The 12,158-nt window shown below is 45.1% G+C and overlaps 1 protein-coding gene across 3 annotated transcripts in view; it reads left to right on the top strand.

The window, feature by feature from the left end:
- Positions 1 to 12,158, top strand: part of LOC121573459 (SH2 domain-containing protein 3C) — a 130,574-nt gene that overhangs the window by 100,659 nt on the left and 17,757 nt on the right. The window lies entirely within an intron of this gene.

Genomic DNA, 12,158 nt, shown 5'->3' with positions numbered 1-12,158 from the left:
GTTCTCATTTACAACTGCGACCTGGCCAAGATAAAGCAAAGCAGTGCGATTAAAAACAACAACACAGTTACATATGGAGTAAACAAAACATAAAGTCAAAAATACAACAGAAAATATATATACAGTGTGTGCGAATGTAGTAAGTTATGGAGGTAAGGCAATAAATAGGCCATAGTGCAAAATAGTTACAATTTCGTATAATACTGGAATGATAGATGTGCAAAAGATGATGTGCAAATAGAGATACTGGGGTGCAAATTAGCAAAATAAATAACAATATGGGGATGAGGTAGTTGGGTGGGCTAATTTCAGAAAGGCTGTGTACAGGTGCAGTGATCGGTAAGCTGCTCTGACAACTGACGCTTAAAGTTAGTGAGGGAGATAAGAGTCTCCAGCTTCAGAGATTTTTGCAGTTCGTTCCAGTCATTGGCAGCAGAGAACTGGAAGGAATGGCGGCCAAAGGAGGTGTTGGCTTTGGGGATGACCAGTGAGATATACCTGCTGGAGCGCAGACTACGGGTGGGTGTTGCTATGGTGACCAGTGAGCTAAGATAAGACAGGGGTTTGCCTAGCAGTGATTTATAGATGACCTGGAGCCAGTGGGTTTGGCGACGAATATGTAGTGAGGGCCAGCCAACAACAGCGTACAGGTCACAATGGTGGGTAGTATATGGGGCTTTGGTGACAAAACGGATGGCACTGTGATAGACTACATCCAATTTGCTGAGTAGGGTGTTGGAGGCTATTTTGTAAATGACATCGCCGAAGTCAAGGATCGGTAGGATAGTCAGTTTTACGAGGGCATGTTTGGTAGCATGAGTGAAGGAGGCTTTGTTGCGAAATAGGAAGCCAATTCTAGATCTAACTTTTGATTGGAGATGCTTAATGTGAGTCTGGAAGGAGAGTTTACAGTCTAACCAGACACCTAGGTATTTGTAGTTGTCCACATACTCTAGGTCAGACCCGCCGAGAGTAGTGATTCTAGTCGGGTGGGCGGGTGCAAGCAGCGTTCGGTTGAAGAGCATGCATTTAGTTTTACTAGTGTTTAAGAGCAGTTGGAGGCTACGGAAGGAGTGTTGTATGGCATTGAAGCTCGTTTGGAGGTTTGTTAACACAGTGTCCAATGAAGGGCCAGATGTATACAAAATGGTGTCGTCCGCATAGAGGGGGATCCGAGCGTCACCAGCAGCAAGAGCGACATCATTGATATAAACAGAGAATAGAGTCGGCCCGAGAATTGAACCCTGTGGCACGCCCATAGAGACGGCCAGAGGTCCAGACAACAGGCCCTCCGATTTGACACGTTGAACTCTATCTGAGAAGTAGTTGGTGCACCAGGCGAGGCAGTCATTAGAGAAACCAAGGCTATTTAGTCTGCCAATAAGAATGCGGTGGTTGACAGAGTCGAAAGCCTTGGCCAGGTCGATGAAGACGGCTGCGCAGTACTGTCTTTTATCGATCGCGTTTATAATATCGTTTAGGACCTTGAGTGTGGCTGAGGTGCACCCATGACCAGCTCGGAAACCGGATTGCATAGCGGAGAAGGTACGGTGTGATTCGAAATGGTCGGTGATCTGTTTGTTAACTTGGCTTTCAAAAACTTTCGAAAGGCAGGGGAGGATGGATATAGGTCTGTAACAGTTTGGATCTAGAGTGTCAACCCCTTTGAAGAGGGGGATAACCGCGGCAGCTTTCCAATCTCTGGGGATCTCAGACGTTACGAAAGAGAGGTTGAACAGGCCAGTAATAGGGGTTGCGACAATTTCGGTGGCTAATTTTAGAAAGAAAGGGTCCAGATTGTCTAGCCCAGCTGATTTGTAGGGGTCCAGATTTTTTAGCTCTTTCAGAACATCAGCTGTCTGAATTTGTGTGAAGGAGAAGCGGGGGGGGCATGGGCAAGTTGCAGCGGAGGGTGCAGAGCTGGTGGCCGGGGTAGTGGTAGCCAGGTGGAAAGCATGGCCAGCCGTAGCAAAATGCTTGTTGAAATTCTCGATTATTGTAGATTTATATTGTGACAGTGTTTCCTAGCCTCAGTGCAGTGGGCAGTTGGGAGGAGGTGCTCTGATTTTCCATCCATGGTGCTCTTATTTCCCCTGTCCCTGTCCCCGTCCCTGTCCCTTCCCCTGTCCCTTCCCTGTCCCCATCCTTTCCCCTGTCCCTTCCCCTGTCCCTGTCCCCGTCCCTGTCCCTTCCCCTGTCCCTTCCCTGTCCCCATCCTTTTCCCTGTCCCTTCCCCTGTCCCCGTCCCTGTCCCTTCCCCCGTCCCGTCCCTGTCCTTTCCCTTGTCCCTTCCCCTGTCCCTGTCCCTGTCCCATCCCTGTCCTTGTCCCTTTCCCGATCCTGTCCTTGTACCTGTCCTTGTCCCGTCCCTGTCCCTGTCCTAACCATCCCATGTATTCAATGAAAACCTGACACCTCTGTCTACAGTCCACAGACAACATTAAAATAAAGATTAAGTTGGTATGCACTTTAGTCTGTTCTCTAGCTCTGCTGTCTTGTGTTAGTGCCAGTTAGTGTATTGCTTTATGGTTAGACTGTCACAGTGTGTGTGTGTGTGTGTGTGTGTGTGTGTGTGTGTGTGTGTGTGTGTGTGTGTGTGTGTGTGTGTGTGTGTGTGTGTGTGTGTACAGTAGGCCAGGTTAGTGTGCGGTGCTGTATTAGAGGTCTATTACAGTAAGACAAGCCAGCCAAGGCTAATGGCTCTCTGGCTCAATATTTAGATAAATTAGCTGCTGTATCTAATATCTAATATACATGAGACAGTGCATGCGACGGTGGCAGGGGAGGACGGTGTGTGTGTATGTGTGTGTTTATCAGACTGCCTGCTGCGTGCTGTAGGAGCCCAGAATGCCCGACACCTGGCACCTGGCCAATTCACAAACAATGAGACATTTCCATATCAACCAAGGCTGCAGTACAGGGGGGTTATATGAATGGAATAGTCTTTCACCCTTCAATGTACTTCCTCGATTACTCTCTCCCCCCACCCCCCACCCCCCTCTCTCTATCTCCCTTCCCCTCTCTCGCCTTCTCAATTCAATTCAAAGGGCTTTATTAGCATGGGAAACATATGTTTACATTGCCAAAGCAAGTGAAATAGATAATCAACAAAAGTGAAATAAACAATCAAAAATGAACAGTAAACATTACACTCACAAAAGTTTCAAAGGAATAGAGACGTTTCAAATGTCATATTATGGCTATGTTTGGTGTTGTAACGATGTGCAAATAGTTAAAGTTCTCTCCTTCCCTCCTTATCTCTGTCTGTGTTGTTGCATTAACAAACAGCCAGAGGTCTGTGCTCTCCAGGAGAGGGGTGTGAGCCTGTAACTCCAACCCACCAGGGAGGCACTGTAACTGGGCCACAGAACCTGGGGCTCAGCCAGAGGATGGATGGGTGTACCCCACTCTATGGGAGCGATAGATGAGAACAAGTTGAAAACATTCACTTACTGTTTCTCTCTCAGACATCTCCGTCTCTGTCTGTCTCTCTCTCTCTCTGTCTCTTTCTTTCAATTCAGTTCAATTCAATTTAAGGGCTTTATTGGCATGGGAAACGTATGTTAACATAACCAAAGCAAGTGAAGTAGATAGTAAACAAAAGTGAAATAAACAATAAATATTAACAGTAAACATTACACTCAGAAGTTCCAAAAGAATAAAGACATTTCAAATGTCATATTATGTATATATAGTGGGGGAAAAAAGTATTTAGTCAGCCACCAATTGTGCAAGTTCTCCCACTTAAAAAGATGAGAGAGGCCTGTAATTTTCATCATATGGACACGTCAACTATGACAGACAAATTGAGGAAAAAAATCCAGAAAATCACATTGTAGGATTTTTTATGAATTTATTAGCAAATTATGGTGGAAAATAAGTATTTGGTCACCTACAAACAAGCAAGATTTCTGGCTCTCACAGACCTGTAACTTCTTCTTTAAGAGGCTCCTCTGTCCTCCACTCGTTACCTGTATTAATGGCACCTGTTTGAACTTGTTATCAGTATAAAAGACACCTGTCTACAACCTCAAACAGTCACACTCCAAACTCCACTATGGCAAAGACCAAAGAGCTGTCAAAGGACACCAGAAACAAAATTGTAGACCTGCACCAGGCTGGGAAGACTGAATCTGCAATAGGTAAGCAGCTTGGTTTGAAGAACTCAACTGTGGGAGCAATTATTAGGAAATGGAAGACATACAAGACCACTGATAATCTCCCTCGATCTGGGGCTCCACGCAAGATCTCACCCCGTGGGGTCAAAATGATCACAAGAACGGTGAGCAAAAATCCCAGAAACACACGGGGGGACCTAGTGAATGACCTGCAGAGAGCTGGGACCAAAGTAACAAAGCCTACCATCAGTAACACACTACGCCGCCAGGGACTCAAATCCTGCAGTGCCAGACGTGTCCCCCTGCTTAAGCCAGTACATGTCCAGGCCCGTCTGAAGTTTGCTAGAGTGCATTTGGATGATCCAGAAGAGGATTGGGAGAATGTCATATGGTCAGATGAAACCAAAATATAACTTTTTGGTAAAAACTCAACTCGTCGTGTTTGGAGGACAAAGAATGCTGAGTTGCATCCAAAGAACACCATACCTACTGTGAAGCATGGGGGTGGAAACATCATGCTTTGGGGCTGTTTTTCTGCAAAGGGACCAGGACGACTGATCCGTGTAAAGGAAAGAATGAATGGGGCCATGTATCGTGAGATTTTGAGTGAAAACCTCCTTCCATCAGCAAGGGCATTGAAGATGAAACGTGGCTGGGTCTTTCAGCATGACAATGATCCCAAACACACCGCCCGGGCAATGAAGGAGTGGCTTTCGTAAGAAGCATTTCAAGGTCCTGGAGTGGCCTAGCCAGTCTCCAGATCTCAACCCCATAGAAAATCTTTGGAGGGAGTTGAAAGTCTGTGTTGCCCAGCGACAGCCCCAAAACATCACTGCTCTAGAGGAGATCTGCATGGAGGAATGGGCCAAAATTTCAGCAACAGTGTGTGAAAACCTTGTGAAGACTTACAGAAAACGTTTGACCTGTGTCATTGCCAACAAAGGGTATATAACAAAGTATTGAGAAACTTTTGTTATTGACCAAATACTTATTTTCCACCATAATTTCCAAATAAATTAATTAAAAATCCTACAATGTGATTTTCTGGATTTATTTTTCTCATTTTGTCTGTCATAGTTGACGTGTACCTATGATGAAAATTACAGGCCTCTCTCATCTTTTTAAGTGGGAGAACTTGCACAATTGGTGGCTAAATCCGTTCTACCTAATTTCTACCAGCATGTTAAATGTGCAACCAGAGGAAAAAAAACTCTAGACCACCTTTACTCCACACACAGAGACGCATACAAAGCTCTCCCTCGCCCTCCATTTGGCAAATCTGACCATAACTCTATCCTCCTGATTCCTGCTTATAAGCAAAAACTAAAGCAGGAAGCACCAGTGACTCGGTTAATAAAAAAGTGGTCAGATGACGCAGATGCTAAGCTACAGGACTGTTTTGCTAGCACAGACTGGAACATGTCCCGGGATTCTTCAGACAGCATTGAGGAGTACACCACATCAGTCACTGGCTTCATCAATAAGTGCATCGATGATGTCGTCCCCCACAGTGACCGTGACGTACATACCCCAACCAGAAGCCATGGATTACAGGAAACATCCGCACTGAGCTAAAGGGTAGAGCTGCCGCTTTCAAGGAACGGGACTCTAACCCTGACGCTTATAAGAAATCCCGCTATGCCCTCCGACGAACCATCAAACAGGCAAAGAGTCAATACAGGACTAAGATTGAGTCGTACTACACTGGCTCTGACGCTCGTCGGATGTGGCAGGGCTTGAAAACTATTACAGACTACAAAGGGAAGCACAGCCGCGAGCTGCCCAGTGACACAAGCCTACCAGACGAGGCTAAACCACTTCTATGCTCGCCCGAGGCAAGCAACACTGAAGCATGCATGAGAGCACCAGCTGTTCCGGATGACTATGTGATCACGCTCTCCGTAGCCGATGTGAGTAAGACTTTTAAGCAGGTCAACATTCACAAGGCCGCAGGGCCAGACGGATTACCAGGACGTGTACTCCGAGCATGTGCTGACCAACTGGCAAGTGTCTTCACTGACATTTTCAACATGTCCCTGACTGAGTCTGTAATACCAACATGTTTCAAGCAGACCACCATGGTCCCCATGCCCAAGGACTCTAAGATAACCTGCCTAAATGACTACCGACCCGTAGCACTGACGTCTGTAGCCATGAAGTGCTTTGAAAGGCTGGTCATGGCTCACATCAACAGCATTATCCCAGAAACCCTAGACCCACTCCAATTTGCATACCGCCCCAACAGATCCACAGATGATGCAATCTCTATTGCACTCCACACTGCCCTTTCCCACCTGGACAAGAGGAACACCTACGTGAGAATGCTATTCATTGACTACAGCTCAGCATTCAACACCATAGTGCCCTCTAAGCTCATCACTAAGCTAAGGATCCTGGGACTAAACACCTCCCTCTGCAACTGGATCCTGGACTTCCTGACGGGCCGCCCCCAGGTGGTAAGGGTAGGTAACAACACATCTGCCACACTGATCCTCAACACGGGGCCCCCTCAGGGGGTGCGTGCTCAGTCCCCCTCCTGTACTCTCTGTTCACCCATGACTGCATGGCCAGGCACGACTCCAACACCATCATTAAGTTTGCCGACGACACAACAGTGGTAGGCCTGATCACCGACAACGATGAGACAGCCTATAGGGAGGAGGTCAGAGACCTGGCCGTGTGGTGCCAGGACAACAACCTCTCCCTCAACGTGACCAAGACAAAGGAGATGATTGTGGACTACAGGAAAAAAAAAGAGGACTGAGCACGCCCCCATTCTCATCGACGGGGCTGTAGTGGAACAGGTTGAGAGCTTCAAGTTCCTTGGTGTCCACATCACCAACGAACTATCATGGTCCAAACACACCAAGACAGTCGTGAAGAGGGCACGACAAAGCCTATCTATTCCCCCTCAGGAGACTGAAAAGATTTGGCATGGGTCCTCAGATCCTCAAAAAATTCTACAGCTGCACCATCGAGAGCATCCTGACTGGTTGCATCACCGCCTGGTATGGCAACTGCTTGGCCTCCGACCGCAAGGCACTACAGAGGGTAGTGCGTACGGCCCAGTACATCACTGGGGCCAAGCTTCCTGCCATCCAGGACCTCTATACCAGGCGGTGTCAGAGGAAGGCCCTCAAAATTGTCAAAGACTCCAGCCACCCTAGTCATAGACTGTTCTTTCTGCTACCGCACGGCAAGCGGTACCGGAGTGCCAAGTCTAGGTCCAAAAGACTTCTCAACAGCTTCTACCCCCAAGCCATAAGACTCCTGAACAGCTAATCATGGCTGCCCGGACTATTTGCACTGCCCCCCCACCCCATCCTTTTTACGCTGCTGCTACTCTGTTAATTATCTATGCATAGCCACTTAACTCTACCCACATGTACATATTACCTCAACTACCTCAACTAGCCGGTGCCCCCGCACATTGACTCTGCAACGGTACCCCCCTGTGTATATATAGCCTCCCTACTGTTATTTTATTTTACTTCTGCTCTTTTTTTTCTCAAAACTTTTTTTTGTTGTTGGTTTATTTTTTCTTTTTTTGTTAAAAATAAATGCACTGTTGGTTAAGGGCTGTAAGTAAGCATTTCACTGTAATGTCTGCACCTGTTGTATTCGGCACATGTGACCAATACAATTTGATTTGATTTGATTTGACTAAATACTTTTCCCCCCACTGTATATACAGTGTTGTAACAATGTGCAAATAGTTAAAGTACAAATGGGAAAATAAATAAACATAAATATGGGTTGTATTTGCAATGGTGTTTGTTCTTCACTGGTTGCCCTTTTCTTGTGGCAACAGGTCACAAATATTGCAGCTGTGGTGGCACACTGTGGTTTTTCACCCAGTAGATAAGGGAGTTTATCAAAATTGGGTTTGTTTTCGAATTATTTGTAGATCTCTGTAATCTAAGGGAAATACAGCTGTGTAAAAAATTAAGAGACCACTGCACATTTTTCTTAAATCAGCATCTCTACATGTATGACAGCCATTCCATTCCAGTGTCTGTTGAATTCCAACACAGGCACACCTCATTCTACTGAATGAGGTACTGATTAGGTGATCACCTGAACCAAATCTTATTTAACAAGGAAAATTATAAAAACCACTGCTGTGGTCATCACTATCATCTTGCAATAGGACCAGCTGCATGGCAAAAACAGTGCTAATAGTACCTCAAAAGTAATATTAATCAAAAAATAACTATTGACCATGCCAAAAGAGTTGAAACTGAAAGGTTTGAGTGAGGAAAAGAAGGGTTAAATTCTGGCAGAGGGATACAGGTTGCTTCCATCCTTAAAATTTAAATGACGGCGGTTCATAAGAACAAGTTCAAGCAGCAGACATTGGGGACAACAAAGCTACAGACCGGCAGAGGGCGAAAACGACTCTCTACTGACCAGGATGACCGCCAACTCATTCGAATGTCACTCAACAACCGTAGGATGACATCAAGTGACCTACAAAAAGAATGGCAAACGGCAGCTGGGGTGAAGTGCACGGCGAGGACGGTTCGAAACAGGCTCCTAGGGGCAGGGCTGAAGTCGTGCAATGCTAGAAAAAAGCCCTTCATCAATGAGAAGCAAAGAAGAGCCAGGCTGAGGTTTGAAAAATACCGTAAGGATTGGACCGTAGAGGACTGGAGTAAGGTCATCTTCTCTGATGAGTCCAATTTTCAGCTTTGCCCAACACCTGGTCGTCTAATGGTTAGACGGAGACCTGGAGAGGCCTACAAGCCACAGTGTCTCGCACCCACTGTGAAATTTGGTGGAGGATTGGTGATGATCTGGAGGTGCTTCAGCAAAGCTGGAATCGGGCAGATTTGTCTTTGTGAAGGACGCATGAATCAAGCCACGTACAAGGTTGTCCTGGAAGAAAACTTGCTTCCTTTTGCTCTGACATTGTTCCCCAATTCTGAGGATTGGTTTTTCCAGCAGGACAATGCGCCATGCCACACAGCCAGGTCAATCAAGGTGTGGATGGAGGACCACCAGATCAAGACCCTGTCATGGCCAGCCCAATCTCCAGACCTGAACCCCATTGAAAACTTCTGGAATGTGATCAAGAGGAAGATGGATGGTCACAAGCCATCAAACAAAGCCGAGCTGCTTGAATTTTTGCTCCAGGAGTGGCATAAAGTCACCCAACATCAATGTGAAAGACTGGTGGAGAGCATGCCAAGACGCATGAAAGCTGTGATTGAAAATCAGGGTTATTCCACCAAATATTGATTTCTGAACTCTTCCTAAGTTAAAACATTAGCATTGTGTTGTTTAAAAATGAACATTAACTTATTTTCTTTGCATTATTCGAGGTCTGACAACACTGCATCTTTTTTGTTATTTTGACCAGTTGTCATTTTCTGCAAATAAATGCTCTAAATGACAATATTTTTATTTGGAATTTGGGAGAAATGTTGTCAGTAGTTTATAGAATAAAACAAACATGTTATTTTTACCCAAACACATACCTATAAATAGTAAAACCAGAGAAACTGATAATTTTGCAGTGGTCTCTTAATTATTTCCAGAGCTGTATGTGTCTCTAATATGGTCATCCATTTGACAGGAGGTTAGGAAGTGCAGCTCAGTTTCCACCTCATTTTGTGGGCTGTGTGCACATAGCCTGTCTTCTCTTGAGAGCCAGGTCTGCCTACGGCGGCCCCTCTCAATAGCAAGGCTATGCTCACTGTGTCTGTACTTTGTCAAATCTTTCCTTAATGTTGGGTCAGTCACAGTGGTCAGGTATTCTGCCACTGTGTACTCTCTGTTTAGAGCCAAATAACATTCTAGTTTGCTCAGTTTTTTTGTTAATTCTTTCCAATGTGTCAAGTAATTCTCTTTTTGTTTTCTCATGATTTGGTTGGGTCTAATTGTGTTGTTGTTGTTGTTGTTGTCCTGGGGCTCTGTTTGTGTTTGTGAACAGAGCCCCAGGACCAGCTTACTTGGGGAACTCTTCTCCAAGTTCATCTCTTTGTAGGTGATGGCTTTGTTATGGAAGGTTTGGGAATCGCTTCTTTTTAAGTGGTTATATAATTTAACGGCTCTTTTCTGGATTTTGATAATTAGCGGGTATCGGCCTAATTCTGCTGTGCATGCATTATTTGGTGTTTTTCGTTGTACACTTAGGATATTTTTGTAGAATTCTGCATGCAGAGTCTCAATTTGGTGGTTTGTCCCATTTTGTGAATTCTTGTTTGGTGAGCGGACCCCAGACCTCACAACCATAAAGGGCAATGGGTTCTATAACTGGTTCAATTATTTTTAGCCAGATCCTAATTGGTATGTCACATTTTATGTTCCTGTTGATGGCATAGAAGGCCCTTCTTGCCTTGTCTCTCAGATCGTTCACAGCTTTGTGGAAGTTACCTGTGGCGCTGATGTTTAGGCTGAGGTATGTATAGTTTTTGTGTGCTCTAGGGCAACGGTGTCTAGATGGAATTTTTATTTGTGGTCCTGGCAACTGGACCTTTTTTGGAACACTATTATTTTTGTCTTACTGAGATTTACTGTCAGGGCCCAGGTCTGACAGAATCTGTGCAAAAGATCTAGGTGCTGCTGTAGGCCCTCCTTGGTTGGTGACAGAAGCACCAGCTCATCAGCAAACAGTAGACGTTTGACTTCTGATTCTAGTAGGGTGAGACTGGGTGCTGCAGACTGTTCTAGTGCCCTCGCCAATTCGTTGATGTATATGTTGAAGACGGTGGGGCTTAAATTGCATCCCTGTCTCACCCCACGGCCCTGTGGAAAGAAATGTGTGTGTTTTTTGCCAATTTTAACCAGACACTTGTTGTTTGTGTACATGGATTTTATAATGTTGTATGTTTTACCCCCAACCCCTCTTTCCATCAATTTATATAGCAGACCCTCATGCCAAATTGAGTCAAAAGCTTTTTTGAAATCAACAAAGCATGAGAAGACTTTGCCTTTGATTTGGTTTGTTTGTTTGTCAATTAGGGTGTGCAGGATGAATACGTGGCCAATTTGACATTTGCTCAGTACATTGTTTTCACTGAGGAGATGAACTAGTCTGCTGTTAATGATAATGCAGAGGATTTTCCCAAGGTTGCTGTTGACGCATATCCCACGGTAGTTATTGGGGTCAAATTTGTCTCCACTTTTATGGATTGGGGTGATCAGTCCTTGGTTCCAAATATTGGGGAAGATGCCAGAGCTAAGGAGGATGTTAAAGAGTTTAAGTATAGCCAATTGGAATTTGTGGTCTGTATATTTTATCATTTCATTGAGGATACCATCAACACCACAGGCCTTTTTGGGTTGGAGGGTTTGTATTTTGTCCTGTAGTTCATTCAATGTAATTGGAGAATCCAGTGGGTTCTGGTAGTCTTAAATAGTTGATGCTAAGATTTGCATTTGATCATGTATATTTTTTCACTCTCTCTCTCTGTCTGTCTCTCTCTCTCTCTCTATCTCTCTGCTCGTATCATAAAGAAACAGCCCTGCTATTTCAATCTACCCACCACCTACACACCCACACCATGTCACCACAGAGTCGTGGAAAGCAATAAATCCACACTTAACCATGCTGCTCTTTTATTGCCCAGAATCCCTTTCTTACACACACACTTCCACACACACACTTCCACACACTATTCAGGCCCGTCGCACTTCACACACGTGCCGTCAAATTTGATCTGAGAAGATACTGCTGCGGTCTTCATGCCCACTTTCATCCCTAGAGAAGGAAGAGGTGAAGTAGAAAGTGGGGGTTTAATCAATTCAGCTCAGAGAAGAGGAGAGACCAGCAGCATAGTGACCTGGGGTGATATGGTATTGATTGTCTACCTTCTGGAGCGCTCTCTCTCTCTCTCTCTCTCTCTCTCTCTCTCTCTCTCTCTCTCTCTCTCTCTCTCTCTCTCTCTCTCTCTCTCTCTCTCTCTCTCTCTCGTTACTTATTTGTCATTCTGAACTTTAGAACAGTACTGTTGAAATGTGTATTAGTGTGAAGTCTGGTTATTGGTGGGACTGTGGTGAGTGAGTAATGCCCGTACTGTATTCCTGTGTGTAGGA

Source organism: Coregonus clupeaformis, chromosome 9, assembly GCF_020615455.1.
Source record: "Coregonus clupeaformis isolate EN_2021a chromosome 9, ASM2061545v1, whole genome shotgun sequence".
NCBI lineage: Eukaryota > Metazoa > Chordata > Actinopteri > Salmoniformes > Salmonidae > Coregonus > Coregonus clupeaformis.
This window is presented reverse-complemented; position numbering and strand designations above follow the sequence as displayed.